General features: G+C 45.9%; 1 long non-coding RNA gene across 2 annotated transcripts in view; it reads left to right on the top strand.

Moving 5' to 3' along the window:
* LOC138356055 (uncharacterized) overlaps nucleotides 1–19,269 on the top strand; it is an 80,040-nt gene that overhangs the window by 18,158 nt on the left and 42,613 nt on the right. The window contains exon 2 of one of the 2 annotated variants that reach the window (XR_011224122.1): nucleotides 1,457–1,538. The exons of the other annotated variant lie outside the window; for it this stretch is intronic. This is a non-coding gene — a long non-coding RNA (uncharacterized lncRNA). The remainder of the gene's footprint in view (nucleotides 1–1,456; nucleotides 1,539–19,269) is intronic. 2 annotated transcript variants of the gene reach the window in all.

Here is a 19,269-nt window from a genome sequence, read left to right as displayed (position 1 = left end):
GAAAGCACTGCCTCCCCGCACCGCCAAGGATCTATTGCACATACCCTTGGGGACCATTCATGCTTCATTTGCATTTGTTACTAACGTGGCCCCTGGCATGTGAGGTGATGTGATGAAGTAACTGGGCCCAAAAAGGGTCACCGAGTGCTGTTGGGAATTGGGTTAAGGAACTTACGACTTCCAATTCTTTTAATAGTTGTTGTGGCCTAGTGGTGAAAGTATTGGACACGCTAAGGTGATGGAGCCATGGGCTGTCTGGGCTCGAATCCTTCTAGGGTGAGGAGTTTCCTGTTTCATACTTGTTTGGGGACCATTCAACCTTATTCGCAAATATGTTGGTTAATATGACCTAAAAAGAAAGATCAATAATTCTAACACGAATTTTCTCAATATTTCTTATGTTTCTTTTTTACTGTCGATGGTAATTCAAAAATCAATTCTCCAAAATTAATTTTTATTTTGGAGAACTGATTTTTCAATTAACAACGACAGTAAAAAGAAACATAAGAAATATTGAGAAAATTCGTGTTAGAATTATTAATCTTACTTTTTCGGTCATATTTAACAATATATGTTTACAAGAAAGACTGCTACCCAAATATATATATATATATATATATATATATATATATATATATATATATATATATATATATATATATATATATATATATATATATATATATATATATACTGAAACAATAGCTATACTTCCCAGAGTGCCAATGCACATTTCTTGACCAACTGCGATAGACAAAGTTTAGTGGTGTAAGGACTCTGCAGGAAACCCTAGATGACTTATACAATTAAAACTTTCCTTCTCGTAAAGGGGCCAAAGGCTTCGACTTAAGCACTTTATCTTACGGTCTTCTTGAGAAACATAGAGAAGCCACTCAAGGGTTTCACTGAAGCGATGCTTTAGATGGTGGTGATGGTGAAGATGGTGGTGGTAGTTGATGGTGTGGGAGGTGGTGAGGGTAAGGGTGATGGTGGTGAAGATGATGGTGATTGTAGTGAGGTTGAAGGTCGTACTGACGGTGACTGAGGTTGTGAAAATGTTGAAGTTGCGATGTTTATGAAGGTGGATGTTGTAGTAAGAATAGTGATGATATCAACTGAGGTTATTGATGAAAATGGAGATATAGACACACAAAAAGAACAGAAAATAATAGAACACCTATTTAATCATTTAAATAGGTGTTTAAATCATGTCACACCTGTTCTTCGTCAGTCTAGAGAACGTAAATTAAGGTTTTCTAATCTTCCTTCATATGAAAGGTTTCTAATTGCTAGGATTAGCATTTTTTTTTTATCCTTAACAGAACTCGTTTAAGTGAATTTCTATCCGTTCCAACCTATGGTGCTAAAATTGTAACATTCATATTTTACTGCAAATGTTTCTATAAATCCCAGTATCTTTTTTGTGCTATCCTGAACATTTATGCGTTTTTTTTAGGGAAGGCGGTGGCTATCGAGCCTTGTTATCATGACCCCAGATGATTTACGTGCTCAGGCTCCTCAGCTTCAACACCATCAAGGTGAGACCCTTCAACTTGGTTATCGTAGCCATCATCATCAGACCATTATGTGTTCCATTAGTGAACTCAACACCTCTCTAGATGTTGACAACACCACACACTAGAAGGTGAAGGGACGACGACGTTTCGGTCCGTCCTGGACCATTCTCAAGTCTCACCTCTCTAGATTATCTTGAAGCAACTTTGAGTCGTCTTCTGAATTTGTTTTCCACCATAATACTAGTAACACCAGTACCATTAACAGTAGCAGTCACAGCAGAAGTAATAATTGCAGTAGTTACAGCAGCACAAGTAGCGATAGTTGTGGTAGTAGTACGCGAAGCAGTAAGTAGCAGGAGGCAAATTAGGTATAGCAGTTGTGGAAGAAACGGTATTAAAAGTAGCAGTAGAGGCGTCACCGGTATAGTAGTAGTGGTATTACTATTAATAGTGGCATCATCTTAACAAACTACGACATTCGGAGAAGTGCAAAATAGTTTATTCATTTTTATATATTTTTTTATCTAAACTATTACCTGATATGACAACGTCAGTACTTATTGGAAATTTAAGACCGTTTTCTGATTCTCACACGAATGCCTGTGTGTGTGTGTGTGTGTGTGTGTGTGTGTGTGTGTGTGTGTGTGTGTGTGTGTGTGTGTGTGTGTGTGTGAGGCACGAGGCAGAGGACCAACAAGGGGTCAAGCTATTGACCTCAGTTACCTACAGATATATGGCTCTAGGGTCAACACTTCCCTGCCAGCAGCTTCAATTTAATGTCTCACCAATTACTGTCCCCAAGTTATTACATATATAGCTTGTTTGGGATGAACGATTGAGGGGGACGGGAGAGTGACAATGGTTCGTGTAGATGTGGAGTCTGCTGCTCTCAACATTTTCCTCTCTCTCTCTCTCTCTCTCTCTCTCTCTCTCTCTCTCTCTCTCTCTCTCTCTCTCTCTCTCTCTCTCTCTCTCTCTCTCTCTCTCTCTCTCTTCTCTCTCTCTTTCTCTCTGTCTCTCTCTCTCTCTCTCTCACTCCTCTCTCTCCCTCACACAGACACAGACACACAGACACACACACACACACACACACACACACACACACACACACACATTGTGTCGTTGGAGTTATCAATGTTAATGTTAATCAATGTTATCATGTTATCAATGGAGTTATACAGCAATGACGTTGGAGTCATTGCTGTAAACAACCGATAGCTAGAAAGGCGGGATCCAAGAGTCAATGCTCGATCCTGCAAGCACATATAGGTGAGTACATATAGGTGAGTACACACGTGTCTGGGCCCCGCAGAGTTCCCTAAGCATTTTTTTTTAATCAGCGGCTCGTGGCTGGCGAAGTCGTAACTGTCGACTAGTTCAAAGACCCTGAGTTCGATTCCCAGGCGAGACAGAAACAAAACGGCAATGTTTCTTTTTGTCAGTAGTTTCAAAGCGTTATATGACAAAGAGTGCTGGGAAGACGGGACACCACGAGCGTAGCTCTCATCCTGTAACTACACTTAGGTAATTACACTTAGGTAATTACACACACACACACACACACACACACACACACACAAGAAGAGATTCCCAGATACGCTGCACCTCTGGACAAGGACACAGCCATATACAACACAGGTGAAGCAGCTGTAGTACAAGGGTGCTGAAGGAGCGACGGCGCTCAGTCATATAGGACCACAAAACCTTGCCCTCTCATAGTGCATTCCCCCAATACAATACAATCCTTCAGTAAATATCCATATAAATATTTCGAGACTTTAAATGTCAACGAGACACGATACCAAAGACTGAGCATTAAATAATCTGTAACATTGATAATCACGGAAGCCATAATGGAGAGTGGGACAATTGTTTATATTGTTCCTCATTGATAGTGTTGAAGCCGTATAATGGGATCGAAACCTCGTCCCTGGACTACCTAGACACACGCGCTGCTGACTGAACCTTGATGGGCTTCAACATTACATGAAGTTGAAGCACGATCTGACATCAGTGGTGTTCGGACGTTTCCAGCCGCCCACAACAAGCCAAGTTTTATGATATATTCCTCCAAACTTTTAAGCCCATCGTAGCTCAGTCGGTTGAGCGTCTGCCTGGGTATATATTGAGATGATTTCGGGGCTTTGCGTCACCGCGGCTCGGTCCTCAACCAGGCCTCCTATTTGTGAGACATCCCCAGTAAGCCTTACTCACAAGTACCTATTTACTGCTAGGTAACAGGGGCATCAGGGTGAAAGAAACTCTGCTCATTTCTTTCCGTCTTCGCCGGGGATCGAACCCGGAAACTGAGGACTACGAATCCAAAGCGCTGTTCACTCAGCCGTCACGCCCCCTGTCCAGGGTAGTAGGGTCGATTCCATTGTATGGCCACAATAGTTCCTCATAGATCCATCATGTTCTTGGGATTTCATTGTGTATTGACTGCATGTACGAGTCACATGAACGTTGTATTTTATATATATATATATATATATATATATATATATATATATATATATATATATATATATATATATATATATATATATATATATATATGTCGTACCTAATAGCCAGAACGCACTTCTCAGCCTACTATTCAAGGCCCGATTTGCCTAATAAGCCAAGTTTTCATGAATTAATGTTTTTTCGTCTACCTAACCTACCTAACCTAACCTAGCTTTTTTTGGCTACCTAACCTAACCTTACCTATAAATATAGGTTAGGTTAGGTTAGGTAGGGTTGGTTAGGTTCGGTCGTATATCTACGTTAATTTTAACTCCAATAAAAAAAAATTGACCTCATACATAAAGAAAAGGGTTGCTTTATCATTTCATAAGAAAAAAACTATAGTAAATATATTAATTCAGGAAAACTTGGCTTATTAGGCAAATCGGGCCTTGAATAGTAGGCTGAGAAGTGCGTTCTGGCTACTAGGTACGACATATATATATATATATATATATATATATATATATATATATATATATATATATATATATATATATATATATATATATATATATATATATTGGTAGCAGTCTTTCTTGTAAACATATGTTGTTGAATATGACCAAAAAGATAAGATTAATAATTCTAACACGAGTTTTCTCAATATTTCTTATGTTTTTCTTCACTATCGAGGGTAATTGAAATATGAAATCTCCAAAATTCATTTTTATTTATGGTCTGATGTCTGAATGCGTTTCGTAATTCGTATTACATTTTCAAAGACTTAGTTTACAGATTCGTACTTATACTCGTTTTGGGTGAGGTGATATGGCACAAAGGTGCCTAGATGTATTCACCCGGTTATGATTGCAAGAGCTGAACTCTAGCTCTTTTGGCCCGCCTTTCAACTGTCAATCAACTGTTAATAACTACTATCTATTTTTTTATCACACACACACACCCCAGGAAGTAGCCCGTAGTAGCTGTCTAACTCCCAGGTACCTATTTACTGCTAGGTAACATTGGCATAAGGGTGAAAGAAACTCTGCCCATTGTTCCTCGCCGGCGCCGGGAATCGAACCCGGGTCACAGGATTACGAGCCCCGCGCACTGTCCACTCACCCAGCGCTCTCATGTATGAATTGTGCATGTATGTTTGTGAATGCGAATGTGTGTGCGGGTGTGTGTGTGCGCGTGTGTCCCAGGCACCACAGTGGTGCTGGGAGTAGAGTGTGGGGCTCCTGCGGGCCAAGAGACATGTCGCTTTTACGTGTTGTGAAGGTGACAGAGTCGCTCCCACCCAACTGTGACGGGCATAAATGATCAGACTAGAGGTAAATGTGGAGCCTTCCCTCCTTCCTTCTCTCTCTCTCTCTCTCTCTCTCTCTCTCTCTCTCTCTCTCTCTCTCTCTCTCTCTCTCTCTCTCTCTCTCTCTCTCTCTCTCTCTCTCTCTGTATCTCTCTCTCTCTCTGTCACTCTCTCTTTCTCTCCCTCTCTCCTACCCCTTACAAAAACACATGGAGGATATATTTTGTGTCGACTCTGATGTTTAAGCAGCAGTTAGAAAATTTGAGGAAATTTGGCGAGGTCAAAGTTTGTATAATGTTGGGGAGAAGGAAGTTATAATGGCGGTGTACTGTGGGAGCTTCTCATATTTCACCTGGAGAGTTGTGTGGGGGAGATGCTAATGGTGCAGCCAGCCCCACGGAGGCCTGGGGGGGTGTTAGCAGCGTCTTAACGCTTCTTGATTCATCAAGCATGTATACGCAAGTATTTACGAAACCTGTACACCATTCCTTAAACATGGTGGCATTGTTTACATTTATTAAACAGGTTATAAGTTCCTGAACGTCACAATCCATAGCTATATTGTTATAAACAATTATATAGAGCTTGGAAAGTTTTAAATAAATGTAAGCAAAGCAGCCATGATTGAGAAAAGATGTACAGGTTTCTATGTTTTGAGTAAATGGTTGATGAATCATAGCCAAGATCTTCGTGTCCCACGCGACCCAGCTCTCTTGCCTCCACAGCCCTGGAAGAGACCAAATCCTCCTCCTTAGACTGCAACATCTTAATTAAAGTTTAAGGTATATAAATCTTGGAAGATCCTAAGCTGAGCAAATGTCTTTTCCAGCGACTTAATTAAGGCCCACAAACAGTTGAGTTGTGAGAGATGTCAACACAATAGTCGGAGTGAAGGTCGGGTTCACCCGCTCATCCTGCACTAGTTATCGTCTGCTGCTGGTGGTGCTGCTGCTGCTAGTGCTGCTAGTGCTGGTGGTGCTGGTGGTGCTGCTGGTGCTGCTGGTGCTGCTGCTGCTGCTGGTGCTGCTAGTGCTGCTAGTGCTGCTAGTGCTGCTGTTGCTGGTGGTGCTGCTGCTGCTGCTAGTGCTGGTGGTGCTGCTAGTGCTGCTGTTGCTGGTGGTGCTGCTGCTGGTGCTGCTGCTGGTGGTGCTGCTGCTGCTGCTAGTGCTAGTGGTGCTGCTGGTGCTGCTGGTGGTGCTGCTAGTGCTGCTGGTGCTGCTAGTGCTGCTGGTGCTGGTGCTGGTGCTGCTGCTGGTGCTGCTAGTGCTGCTAGTGCTGGTGGTGCTGTAGATGCTGCCCACGCTTCTGCTACAGCTGGTGGTGCTATTGCAGGTGGTAGCTGTGATGGTGCAGCTGCTAGAACGGGTAGTTGTGGTGCTAATGAGGAGGGTGCTACTGATTGTAAACGCTTTTGTCTTGCTCTTGCTCTAACTATTAGTTCTACAGCTAGTACTCTCTCTCTCTCTCTCTCTCTCTCTCTCTCTCTCTCTCTCTCTCTCTCTCTCTCTCTCTCTCTCTCGCTCTCTTCAACATGCTCTCTTGACTTTTCAATTTCCTTTCCCAATTCCCCTCTGCGCCGTTTTATTTATCTTTGCCTAATCCTTCCTTTCAGGGCTGCCGAACTCTTTCAGAATTAGTTTACACTGGCAGTCTACCCTTGGTGGGCGTCAGTACCCTCCACTCTCTGGGGTTACCTCTTGTTGACAGTTGTGTATACATGTGCATACGTATGACTGCTGCCTACGTAACTGCAGACATATGCATATGTGTATACATGACTGCATACGTAGCTGCAAACATGCATATACATGCGTGTATTACGTGGTGTTGGAGGCAGCATGGTTTGGTAATGAAGAAACTATTGCTGACGAGGTTTTGTGTCTTGTTAATAAATCATTTATATTCAAGTTGCATTTGTATATTACTTCAGCCAGACTCTACCATAGGAGAACATACATACATACATATATACATACATACATACATACATACATACATTCGTACATATACATATTAATAATTCTAACACGAATCTTCACAATATTTCTTACGTTTTTCCTTCACCGTCGACGGTAATTAAAATATTAACTCTCCAAAATTAATTTTTTATTTTGTTATTTTTGGTCTGATGCCTAAAAACGTTTCGCAAGGGCTTCTTACATTTTCAAAGACTGGTTTCCACGTATCATATATCATGCTTATATTCGTTTTGGGTGAGGTGATATGACAAATGTTTTGGGAGAGGTGACAGAACACGAATCAATGGGTATAAATTGGATATGAAAACATAAGAGTGAAAGTAACTGCAGGAGGCCTTTTGGCCTATATTTTATCTTGCTGTTTCTATGTTGGTTCGGGGTCTTGAAGTGGGTAGATTATAGTTAAGCGTTAATTGCCTGTTGATTGCTGGTGTTGACTTTTTGATGTGTAGTGCCTCGCTGATGTCGAGTCTCCTGCTATCGCTGTATCTATCGATGATTTCTGTGTTGCTTGTTAAAACTTCTCTGGTGATGGTCTGGTTGTGGGAAGAGATTATATGTTCCTTGATGGAGCCCTGTTGTTTGTGCATTGTTAATCGCCTGGAAAGAGATGTTGTTGTCCTCCTCACAGCCCGCCCCCTCACAGCCCGCCCCCTCACAGCCCGCCCCTCACAGCCCGCCCCCTCACAGCCCGCCCCTCACAGCCCGCCCCCTCACAGCCCGCCCCCCTCACAGCCCGCCCCCTCACAGCCCGCCCCCTCACAGCCCGCCCCCTCACAGCCCGCCCCCTCACAGCCCGCCCCCCTCACAGCCCGCCCCCCTCACAGCCCGCCCCCCTCACAGCCCGCCCCCTCACAGCCCGCCCCCTCACAGCCCGCCCCCTCACAGCCCGCCCCTCACAGCCCGCCCCCTCACAGCCCGCCCCCCTCACAGCCCGCCCCCCTCACAGCCCGCCCCCTCACAGCCCGCCCCTCACAGCCCGCCCCCCCTCACAGCCCGCCTCTCACAGCCCGGGAATATACTCACCAGGATTTAGCCCAGGTAATATCTAGCCTGACAGTCATCAGGGAGTTTTTGTGGAAGTGTTGTAATTGTCTATGTCCTTGTGGGGGGTGGTGTGGGGGGTGGGGGGTGGTGTGGGGGGTGGGTGGTGGTGTGGGGGGTGGGTGGTGGTGTGGGGGGTGGGGGGTGGTGTGGGGGGTGGTGTGGGAGGTGGGTGGTGGTGTGGGAGGTGGGTGGTGGCGTGGGGGGTGGTGTGGGAGGTGGTGTGGGGGGTGGTGGTGTGGGAGGTGGTGTGGGAGGTGGTGTGGGAGGTGGTGTGGGTGGGGGTGTGGCTGCACTGTGGTTCAGGAGGTCACTATGGTGCCCAAGGTGTGCAGAGGGAACACAAGCCGTGGAAATAAGAAGCTGTGAGACAACCTTGGCCTAAAGATGGTGTGGTCCAGCCAGCATGTGGTCACATTACGGGTGTACCGTAAGTCATGGTGTGGCTGTAGGCTCGCGGCAGCTTGGTCAGACACTGGGTTAAGGCAGGTGCCCGTAGAGTGTGCCACAGGGTGTGGCACAACAGGTGTGACGCTCCCTCGAGTGCTGGCCACGAAGTAAGAGGGAAGAATTACTTATATTAATGTGATTCTTTCTCTCTTTCTCTCTTTCTCTCTCTCTCTCTCTCTCTCTCTCTCTCTCTCTCTCTCTCTCTCTCTCTCTCTCTCTCTCTCTCTCTCTCTCTCTATCTGTCTCTCTGTCTCTCTCTGTCTCTCTGTCTCTCTCTGTCTCTCTCTATCTGTCTCTCTGTCTCTCTGTCTCTCTCTCTCTCTCTCTCTCTCTCTCTCTCTCTCTCTCTCTCTCTCTCTCTCTCTCTCTCTCTCTCTCCTCCGTTACCCTCCATTCCCCTTCCCATCAGATCACTCCATTTCTCTTTCCTCCCCTCTTACTCTAATTCACACTCTTCCATTTCCATTCATTTATCTTCCCTCTTCTCCCTTCCTCTCCGCTCCCCACATCTTCCCTTCTCTTCCCTTCATACCCACTTCCCTCCCCCTCTTCGTTCCACCACACAAAGGTAAAGGTAGGAATGGGAAGGGGGTAAAGAGAAGAAGGTGAAGAAAACATTCACATTAGGGTGCACAAGTGTGTGAATAAGAGTGTGACGGTCAGCTGTAGCCGAGATGTAAATATTATTGTGGACACCCCCCAGAGTGAAGCTCTGACGTCATAACCCGCCACCAGGATGGACAGGTCACGTGACCTGCATCAACCAATGGGAGAGAAGGTGTGACGTCACACGTCACACATTTGGACAATTAATGTGGCCAGAGAACTTCATTTGTTTTCCCGAATCCTCAAAGTGTTCGGGTTCTGACCTTTGGTGATCTGACCTCATATCAGCCAATTGCTTGTTAGCATACCCCAGTACAAGAGAAACGTATATATATACATAAAGGGGTGGTGTGAGGGTATGGTGTCTGGGGTGGTGTGAGGGTATGGTGTCTGGGGTGGTGTGAGGGTATGGTGTCTGGGGTGGTGTGGGGGTATGGTGTCTGGGGTGGTGTGAGGGTATGGTGTCTGGGGTGGTGTGAGGGTATGGTGTCTGGGGTGTTGTGAGGGTATGGTGTCTGGGGTGGTGTGAGGGTATGGTGTCTGGGGTGGTGTGAGGGTATGGTGTCTGGGGTGGTGTGAGGGTATGGTGTCTGGGGTGGTGTGAGGGTATAGTGTCTGAGGTGGTGTGAGGGTATGGTGTCTGGGGTGGTGTGAGGGTATGGTGTCTGGGGTGGTGTGAGGGTATGGTGTCTGGGGTGGTGTGAGGGTATGGTGTCTGGGGTGGTGTGAGGGTATAGTGTCTGAGGTGGTGTGAGGGTATGGTGTCTGGGGTGGTGTGAGGGTATGGTGTCTGGGGTGGTGTGAGGGTATGGTGTCTGGGGTGGTGTGAGGGTATGGTGTCTGGGGTGGTGTGAGGGTATAGTGTCTGAGGTGGTGTGAGGGTATGGTGTCTGGGGTGGTGTGAGGGTATGGTGTCTGGGGTGGTGTGAGGGTATAGTGTCTGGGGTGGTGTGAGGGTATGGTGTCTGGGGTGGTGTGAGGGTATGGTGTCTGGGGTGGTGTGAGGGTATAGTGTCTGGGGTGGTGTGAGGGTATAGTGTCTGGGGTGGTGTGAGGGTATGGTGTCTGGAGTGGTGTGAGGGTATGGTGTCTGGGGTGGTGTGAGGGTATGGTGTCTGTGGTGGTGTGAGGGTATAGTGTCTGGGGTGGTGTGAGGGTATAGTGTCTGGGGTGGTGTGAGGGTATAGTGTCTGGGGTGGTGTGAGGGTATAGTGTCTGGGGTAATGTGAGGGTATGGTGTCTGGGGTGGTGTGAGGGTATGGTGTCTGGGGTGGTGTGAGGGTATAGTGTCTGGGGTGGTGTGAGGGTATTGTGTCTGGGGTGGTGTGAGGGTATAGTGTCTGGGGTGGTGTGAGGGTATGGTGTCTGGGGTGGTGTGAGGGTATAGTGTCTGGGGTGGTGTGAGGGGTATGGTGTCTGGGGTGGTGTGAGGGTATGGTGTCTGGAGTGGTGTGAGGGTATGGTGTCTGGGGTGGTGTGAGGGTATGGTGTCTGTGGTGGTGTGAGGGTATAGTGTCTGGGGTGGTGTGAGGGTATAGTGTCTGGGGTGGTGTGAGGGTATAGTGTCTGGGGTGGTGTGAGGGTATAGTGTCTGGGGTAATGTGAGGGTATGGTGTCTGGGGTGGTGTGAGGGTATGGTGTCTGGGGTGGTGTGAGGGTATAGTGTCTGGGGTGGTGTGAGGGTATTGAGTCTGGGGTGGTGTGAGGGTATAGTGTCTGGGGTGGTGTGAGGGTATGGTGTCTGGGGTGGTGTGAGGGTATAGTGTCTGGGGTGGTGTGAGGGGTATGGTGTCTGGGGTGGTGTGAGGGTATAATGTCTGGGGTGGTGTGAGGGTATGGTGTCTGGGGGTGGCTGTGCTGGCCTCGTTGACTGTGCAAACGCTGTTTGTAGTTGGGTTCGTTGATTGGCCCTCGTTTATCATGCACAGTTCACGAAAGTGAATTTCTATTCCCTTTTCTCTCTCTCTCTCTCTCTCTCTCTCTCTCTCTCTCTCTCTCTCTCTCTTTCTTGCTTTTAAACTTCGACCAAGGTTCGTAAGGGCTGTCAAATGACGTACCGAGTTAAACTGCCAACAAGACTGTTATTCTGCCTCAGCCCATCTGAAGCCTTCTCCAAAAGACCCATTTATGGCATGAGCCTCTTATGTGCTAGGTGCCAGTAGCACAGGCACTCAGTGTAGTGTGGAGGAAGAGTTTCGACACGGGGGAGATACCAGGTGCTCTTAAAGTAGCAGACATAGTCCCTCTACACAATGGAGGGAGCAAAGCATTGGCAAAGAATTACAGACCAGTTGCACTAACGCCCCACATAATAAAACGTCACACATAATAAATAAATAGTAATAAAAGTATTTGAGAGAGTGATCAGGAGTCAGGTCACCAGTTTTATGCACACCAATGACACTCACAGCTATTCCACTATGACTAAAGACATTGAGGCATTAAAGGAAAAACAGAATGCAGATGTGATATACACGGACTTCGCAAAGGCTTTTGATAAATGTGACCATGGCGTGATACCACACAAAATGAGGTCAGTAGGAGTAACAGGTAAAGTAGGGCGTTTATATTCAGTTTTATGTCAAAAAGAACGCCAAGAGTAACTGTTAATCAAATAAAATTGAGACCCAGTACAGTGCAAAATTCTGTACCTCAGGGTACAGTCCTTGCACCACTGCTTTTCCTTATTCTCATATCAGATATGGACTAAAAGACAAGTCATAGCGTCCTGTCATCATTTGCAGATGACACAAAAATCAGCATGAAAATTACTTCTGTTGAAGACATTGAAAAACTTCAAGCAGATATTAATAAAGTTTTAGACTGGGCAGCAGAAAATAACATGAGATTAAACAGTGATAAATTCCAGGTACTCAGGTACAGTATAAATGAGGACCTTAAACAAAATATAGGATACAAAACATAATCAAATCTGCCTATAGTAGGAAAACAACCTGTTATCTGATCTAGGAATAATGATGTTCAACGACCAAACGTTCAGGGATCATAAATAAGCAAATATTACGTCAGCCAGAAAAATGATAGGATGGAATACAAGAACTTTAAAATCCAGAGATCTTATCACAATGGTTGTACTCTTCAAGTCACTTGTGTTGTCCTGTCTTGAGTACTGCTCAGTACTCACTTCCCCCTTCAGAGCAGGAGAGATTGCTGAAATAAAGGGAATACAGAGAACATATACGGCATACATAGATGCGATAAAGCACCTAAATTTTTGGGATAATTTTTAAGATCCCCAAATGTATTCCCTAGACAGGAGACGAGAGAGGTATGAAATAATATATACATGGAAAATGCTAGAGGGCCAGGTGCCAAATTTATACAGTAAATTAACGACATACTGGAATGAACGATATGGAAAGAAATGCAGAATAGAGCCAGTGAAGAACAGAGGTGCCATAGGCACTTGTAATAATGTATTGTAGTTTTATTGTAATAACAATAAGCTTTGCTTTCACCTCTGTGTTGTGCTATAATGGAGGAAAATTTGTGAAATAGTTTTTCGAATTATTTTGTGTTACATTAAACATAATACATTATGTAACTGAATCCCAATACAATATTTTTTGCATTAGTGTATTATTGTATATTATAAGTGTTGCAGTGCACTGAGCTGTATGTGAATCTTGTTGCTCGGCTCTCTCTCGTTTCCGAGTACGGGGGATTTTGTTGCATTTTGTGTATAAAGTTTTACTGAGCTGTGTTGAATTGTATTCTGTTGTATTATACATATCATTTGATTGAGTTGCACTTAATTAGGCTACTCTATTATGCAACGCATTATGATACTGTATGGTGTGTTACTCTTTAATACGCAATGCAGGATTTCACGGCACCCTATTGCATTTCAGTGCTCTATGTTGTATTTTAATACACTAACTACATTTTACTAAACAATATTGTATTTCACTACAGTAGTAGCAGGCCTCCATCAGTCCCAGGAGACTTTATTATATATTAAATTTTACTACATAAAATTGTATTTAAATGCATTATGTTGAATTTAGAAACACTATGTTGTATTTAAATACCCTATATTGCATATCAGTATTTAAATTTATATAATTTATATAATATTTATAATAATATAAATTCATATCAATTTATATACTGTATATAAAGACACGATACCGTATACTTCACCGAGTCACACGAAGGAGCAACACTTGTGCTTCAGAGGGGAGAAAATGGTTGAGTGATCAAGCAGTTTGTGTGTGGCAGCCGGCGGCATATTGTGTTTATTAAGTATCAGGTGACCCAGGCGACGCTCTGTCAACATTTAATTAAGTTTCACCTGGGAGACATCAAAGGTGTACAGGTGACTGTTTTGGTCACTGGTGCAGAGGTGAGGGTGGGAGAGAGAGAGGGAGAGAGAGGGAGAGGGAGAAAGGTATGGGGGGAGGGGATAAGGGAGATAGTGGGTGGAAAAGGAGGAATTGGATTTGGAGAAGATGGAGAACGTTAAAGGGAGAGAGAGAGAGGAAGAGAGGACGGATATATAGGTAAGCGAGCGAGTGAAGATGAAAGAGAGAGATGGAAAAGGAGAAAAACAAGGAGAGAACTAGCTCTCAACTGTCTGAGGATCTCTCATCTTTCATTCCAGCCACTTTGGATAATTTCACTCTAATGCCACATTTTTCGGCTATCTGCCTTAACTGATCTTTTGTGCAACCTTCTAAACTTTCAGGCTTGCCTGACTCTACAAATGTTTGCACCTTCTCCATCCTGTCCCGTGAGTCTTCCCAAGAGAGACTATCTTCTTGCGGTTGTGTGCTACCTACAGCTGCTATGGCTGTGTCAGTCCACTCTCCTGGACCGTATATGCGTGCATCAATTCAATCCCGAACAGGGTGTGGATGTGTCAATTCATTCCTGGACAGGCCCACTCTTGCTTGCAGCTCCAGGCTAACTGGTGGAATGTGTCGGCTGGACACTCCAGGCACCGTCAGCTGCCTTTCGTCGTTCAGGCCTTGGATGCATACTCGCAGTTTTCCCTTCCGTCCCTGTACCCACCCCTGGCCCGATCATCTCTCCAGTACTTCCGTGGGTGGAGGATTTCATCCTGGTGTCATCCCCAGCAGTGGTTTTCTACGTGGACTCTGGTACAGCCCTGCATCTGATATCATCTCGGCGTCCGCGAGTCCATCATCATACTGTGTCATAAATCTGTGGTAAACAGCTGTTGTACTCTGGTACTCCGAGTTGATCTCTCTCTCTCTCTCTCTCTAATGGGCTCTGTTACATGTCAGTATTAATAGCAATGATGTGGCCGACGCAGCAGCTGGGATGGTGCTTGGTCTCCAGGACTCTACACATGTGTCTCTGGACCTTACTGAAACTCTCCCGCAACTCCGGGCGGCTTGCCTCGTGAGTTGGGAGGCAGTGATGGCGCCAGCACTTAGATCCTCTTCTCTGGCGTGCCTCCGGGAGGGCTCCTCCCCGCATCCATGAACTTGTTACCATTCTCGACTCTTCAACACGACCATCACTCGTCTCCGGATTAGGCACACCTGCCAAGCTGCACATCTCCATCGTCTACGGTTGGTAGATTCCCCATACTGTCAGTGGTGTCCGACCCAGGACAGTGGTACACCTTCTCCACTGCCCACGATTTGATACCACTCGCGTCAGACTAACAGAGACTAGAGTCCTTGACGGGATAGGTGCAAAAGACAAAGACGTCCGTTTTGACATCCTTCGCCATGCCTTGCGCTACATTCATGTCCATGGCCAGAAGAGACCATAAAATCTGTAGCCTGAAGAGATTGTAGGGATCTCGTCCCACTTTGCTATTTCCCGGTATCGGGCAGCCGGGACGCATCTGATCCCTCGATCGTCGTCGCCCAACCACAATAACAATTCTAGGCGTCTGCCTATTATGTCTCCTCTTTCTCGCATGTCTCTCCTCCCTCTGCCTCTGTATCTTCCCTACCCCCTGCATCTGCCTACTGCGTCTCCTCTCCCTCTGTATCATCTCTCTCATTGCACCTCCCCTCTCCCTCTGCCTTTTTCCCTCGGCCAGTTCCCGGGGAGGAGTGACGGGAAGCCAACAGCGCTCCAGAGACCCATTAGTCTAGATAAGTCTTGCGGAGCGCTGTTTCACGAGGAACAAAAGCCTTTGCCTGTTGGAGCGAGTCGCAAGATAGTGCCACCTATTACATAATTACAACGCCCACAGTTTATGTGTATTTCTATTACCCCTGGCACTGTAGGGGAATGTGGGCTTGGTTATAGGTGTGGGTGATGTGAAAAAATATAGCCGAAATTTGCTATAAGCTTCAGAAAACTCGCAACTGAGATATGAAGAACACGAGTGTTGCTCTGTGGCTGGAAACAACCTCCACGAGTTTTTTGTGGGTGTGGGTTGTGTGACCCATGTTTGTGAGTGTGGGTTGTATGACCCATGTTTGTGGGTGTGGGTTGTGTGACCCATGTTTGTGAGTGTGGGTAGTATGACCCATGTTTGTGAGTGTGGGTAGTATGACCCATGTTTGTGAGTGTGGGTAGTATGACCCATGTTTGTGAGTGTGGGTAGTATGACCCATGTTTGTGGGTGTGGGTTGTGTGACCCATGTTTGTGAGTGTGGGTAGTATGACCCATGTTTGTGAGTGTGGGTTGTGTGACCCATGTTTGTGAGTGTGGGTAGTATGACCCATGTTTGTGGGTGTGGGTAGTATGACCCATGGTTGTGGGTGTGGGTTGTATGACCCATGTTTGTGAGTGTGGGTAGTATGACCCATGTTTGTGGGTGTGGGTAGTATGACCCATGTTTGTGAGTGTGGGTTGTATGACCCATGTTTGTGGGTGTGGGTAGTATGACCCATGTTTGTGAGTGTGGGTTGTGTGACCCATGTTTGTGAGTGAGGGTTGTATGACCCATGTTTGTGGGTGTGGGTAGTATGACCCATGTTTGTGGGTGTGGGTAGTGTGACCCATGTTTGTGAGTGTGGGTTGTATGACCCATGTTTGTGGGTGTTGGTAGTATGACCCATGTTTGTGGGTGTGGGTAGTATGACCCATGTTTGTGGGTGTGGGTAGTATGACCCATGTTTGTGAGTGTGGGTAGTATGACGCATGTTTGTGAGTGTGGGTAGTATGACCCATGGTTGTGAGTGTGGGTAGCATGACCCATGTTTGTGAGTGTGGGTAGTATGACGCATGTTTGTGAGTGTGGGTAGTATGACGCATGTTTGTGAGTGTGGGTAGTATGACCCATGTTTGTGAGTGTGGGTAGTATGACCCATGTTTGTGAGTGTGGGTAGTATGACGCATGTTTGTGAGTGTGGGTAGTATGACGCATGTTTGTGAGTGTGGGTAGTATGACCCATGTTTGTGAGTGTGGGTAGTATGACCCATGTTTGTGAGTGTGGGTAGTATGACCCATGTTTGTGAGTGTGGGTAGTATGACCCATGTTTGTGAGTGTGGGTAGTATGACCCATGTTTGTGAGTGTGGGTAGTATGACCCATGTTTGTGAGTGTGGGTAGTATGACCCATGTTTGTGAGTGTGGGTAGTATGACCCATGTTTGTGAGTGTGGGTTGTGTGACCCATGTTTGTGAGTGTGGGTAGTATGACTTATGTTTGTGGGTGTGGGTAGTATGACCCATGTTTGTGGGTGTGGGTAGTATGACCCATGTTTGTGAGTGTAGTTTTTAAGGGTGTGTGTACCTACGGGGGAGGGTGTGTGTGTGTGTACCTACAGGGAGGGTGTGTGTACCTACGGGGAGGGTGTGTGTACCTACGGGGAGGGTGTGTGTACCTACGGGGAGGGTGTGTGTACCTACGGGGGAGGGTGTGTGTACCTACGGGGGAGGGTGTGTGTACCTACGGGGGAGGGTGTGTGTACCTACGGGGGAGGGTGTGTGTATCTACGGGGGAGGGTGTGTGTACCTACGGGGGAGGGTGTGTGTACCTACGGGGGAGGGTGTGTGTACCTACGGGGGAGGGTGTGTGTACCTACGGGGGAGGGTGTGTGTACCTACGGGGAGGGTGTGTGTACCTACGGGGAGGGTGTGTGTACCTACGGGGAGGGTGTGTGTACCTACGGGGGAGGGTGTGTGTACCTACGGGGAGGGTGTGTGTACCTACGGGGGAGGGTGTGTGTACCTACGGGGAGGGTGTGTGTACCTACGGGGAGGGTGTGTGTACCTACGGGGGAGGGTGTAGCCACACTACACACCAACCTGTCGAAGGAAACTCATGCAAATTAATTTGTAATCTTTACCACTTAATTAGCGGCTAACTCATCACGGGCAGGAAATCGTCGCGGGATTTTTTCCTGAATTTACTTCCGGGTAATTTCCCATGTTCGTGCCCCCCTCCCCCCCTCCCCCCCCCCAATCCCCCCCTCCCCCCCCCCCCCCCCCCCCGCCTCTCAGAGAAGGGATCAGGTATGGTAAATGATAAAAGTTACGACAAGAAATACGTGTGACTCTTCAGCATTTTTTTAATATAGTATTTTTGTGGTATTTTTGAGGATTTTAAATCGGTTGACAGAGCGAAATGGAGTCTATAAAAATAAAAATGGAAATGTTCGTTTGTTCAAAATCGCTAATCTCCGAAAGTTCTTCACCGATTGCTTTGAAATTTTCTCACAACGTTCCATTGGCATTCGAGCGAGTTTTTATATACATTCTATTTAGATGTCACGTCTGTGACGGGAAAAAACATGTTTTTTTTTTTTTAACTGAGTTTTTCATTTGTTTTTCATGCTAGGGAAATCTTCGAAACCTCTTTACTGATTGCTTTGAAATTTTGACACAACGATGCATTCGAATACGCGCGTATTTTGATATAAGTATTATATAGATGCCACACCTGTGACAGGTAAAATCATGTTTTTTTTTTTAAACAGCGCCATCTGTAGCATGTAAAAGCAACACACGCTGTACTAAATATGTTATGATTCCATTTCAGTGTTTCTGATTGCATTGATAAAGTGAATTTTCATAGATTTCGATTTATTTTAATTTTGATTTAACTATTTTATGTGACATTGCGTTGAAATTGAGCTGTGTTGTTTACCATACCGTTCATTTCGTGAGTAAAGAATTTTTTTTTTATTTTTTCATTTTTTCATTTCGTTTTTTTAACTGTTTTTCTTATATTTCAGTGATGGGAACTTCAGATCATTTGATGTTCCCAATTTTCTGATGGGAACATCAGATCATTTGGGAATGCATCGGATGAAGGAGTGGGGAATGGTGGGGAGGACGAGGGGACAGTGGAGGGGGTAATGGTGGGGAGGACGAGGGGATGGTGCAGTTGGGGATGGCGGGGAGGACTGGGAGACAGGGTAAAGGTCGCTGAGCCACAGCAACGTGTGGCCGGGTACAGCTAGTTATAACTTAATATGTGAATCATACGCAAATTGTATATTATGTATAGACTCCCGCCTGGAACACGAGGGTGTTGACAGTGTATCATGCATGTACCCAGGTGTTGCAGGTGTGTGTTGACAGTGTATCATGCATGTACCCAGGTGTTGCAGGTGTGGGTTGACAGTGTATCATGGATGTACCCAGGTGTTGCAGGTGTGGGTTGACAGTGTATCATGCATGTACCCAGGTGTTGCAGGTGTGTGTTGACAGTGTATCATGCATGTACCCAGGTGTTGCAGGTGTGTGTTGACAGTGTATCATGCATGTACCCAGGTGTTGCAGGTGTGTGTTGACAGTGTATCATGCATGTACCCAGGTGTTGCAGGTGTGTGTTGACAGTGTATCATGCATGTACCCAGGTGTTGCAGGTGTGGGTTGACAGTGTATCATGCATGTACCCAGGTGTTGCAGGTGTGTGTTGACAGTGTATCATGCATGTACCCAGGTGTTGCAGGTGTGGGTTGACAGTGTATCATGCATGTACCCAGGTGTTGCAGGTGTGTGTTGAGA

This window comes from Procambarus clarkii, chromosome 70 (genome assembly GCF_040958095.1).
Source record: "Procambarus clarkii isolate CNS0578487 chromosome 70, FALCON_Pclarkii_2.0, whole genome shotgun sequence".
NCBI classification, from domain to species: Eukaryota; Metazoa; Arthropoda; class Malacostraca; order Decapoda; family Cambaridae; genus Procambarus; species Procambarus clarkii.
This window is presented reverse-complemented; position numbering and strand designations above follow the sequence as displayed.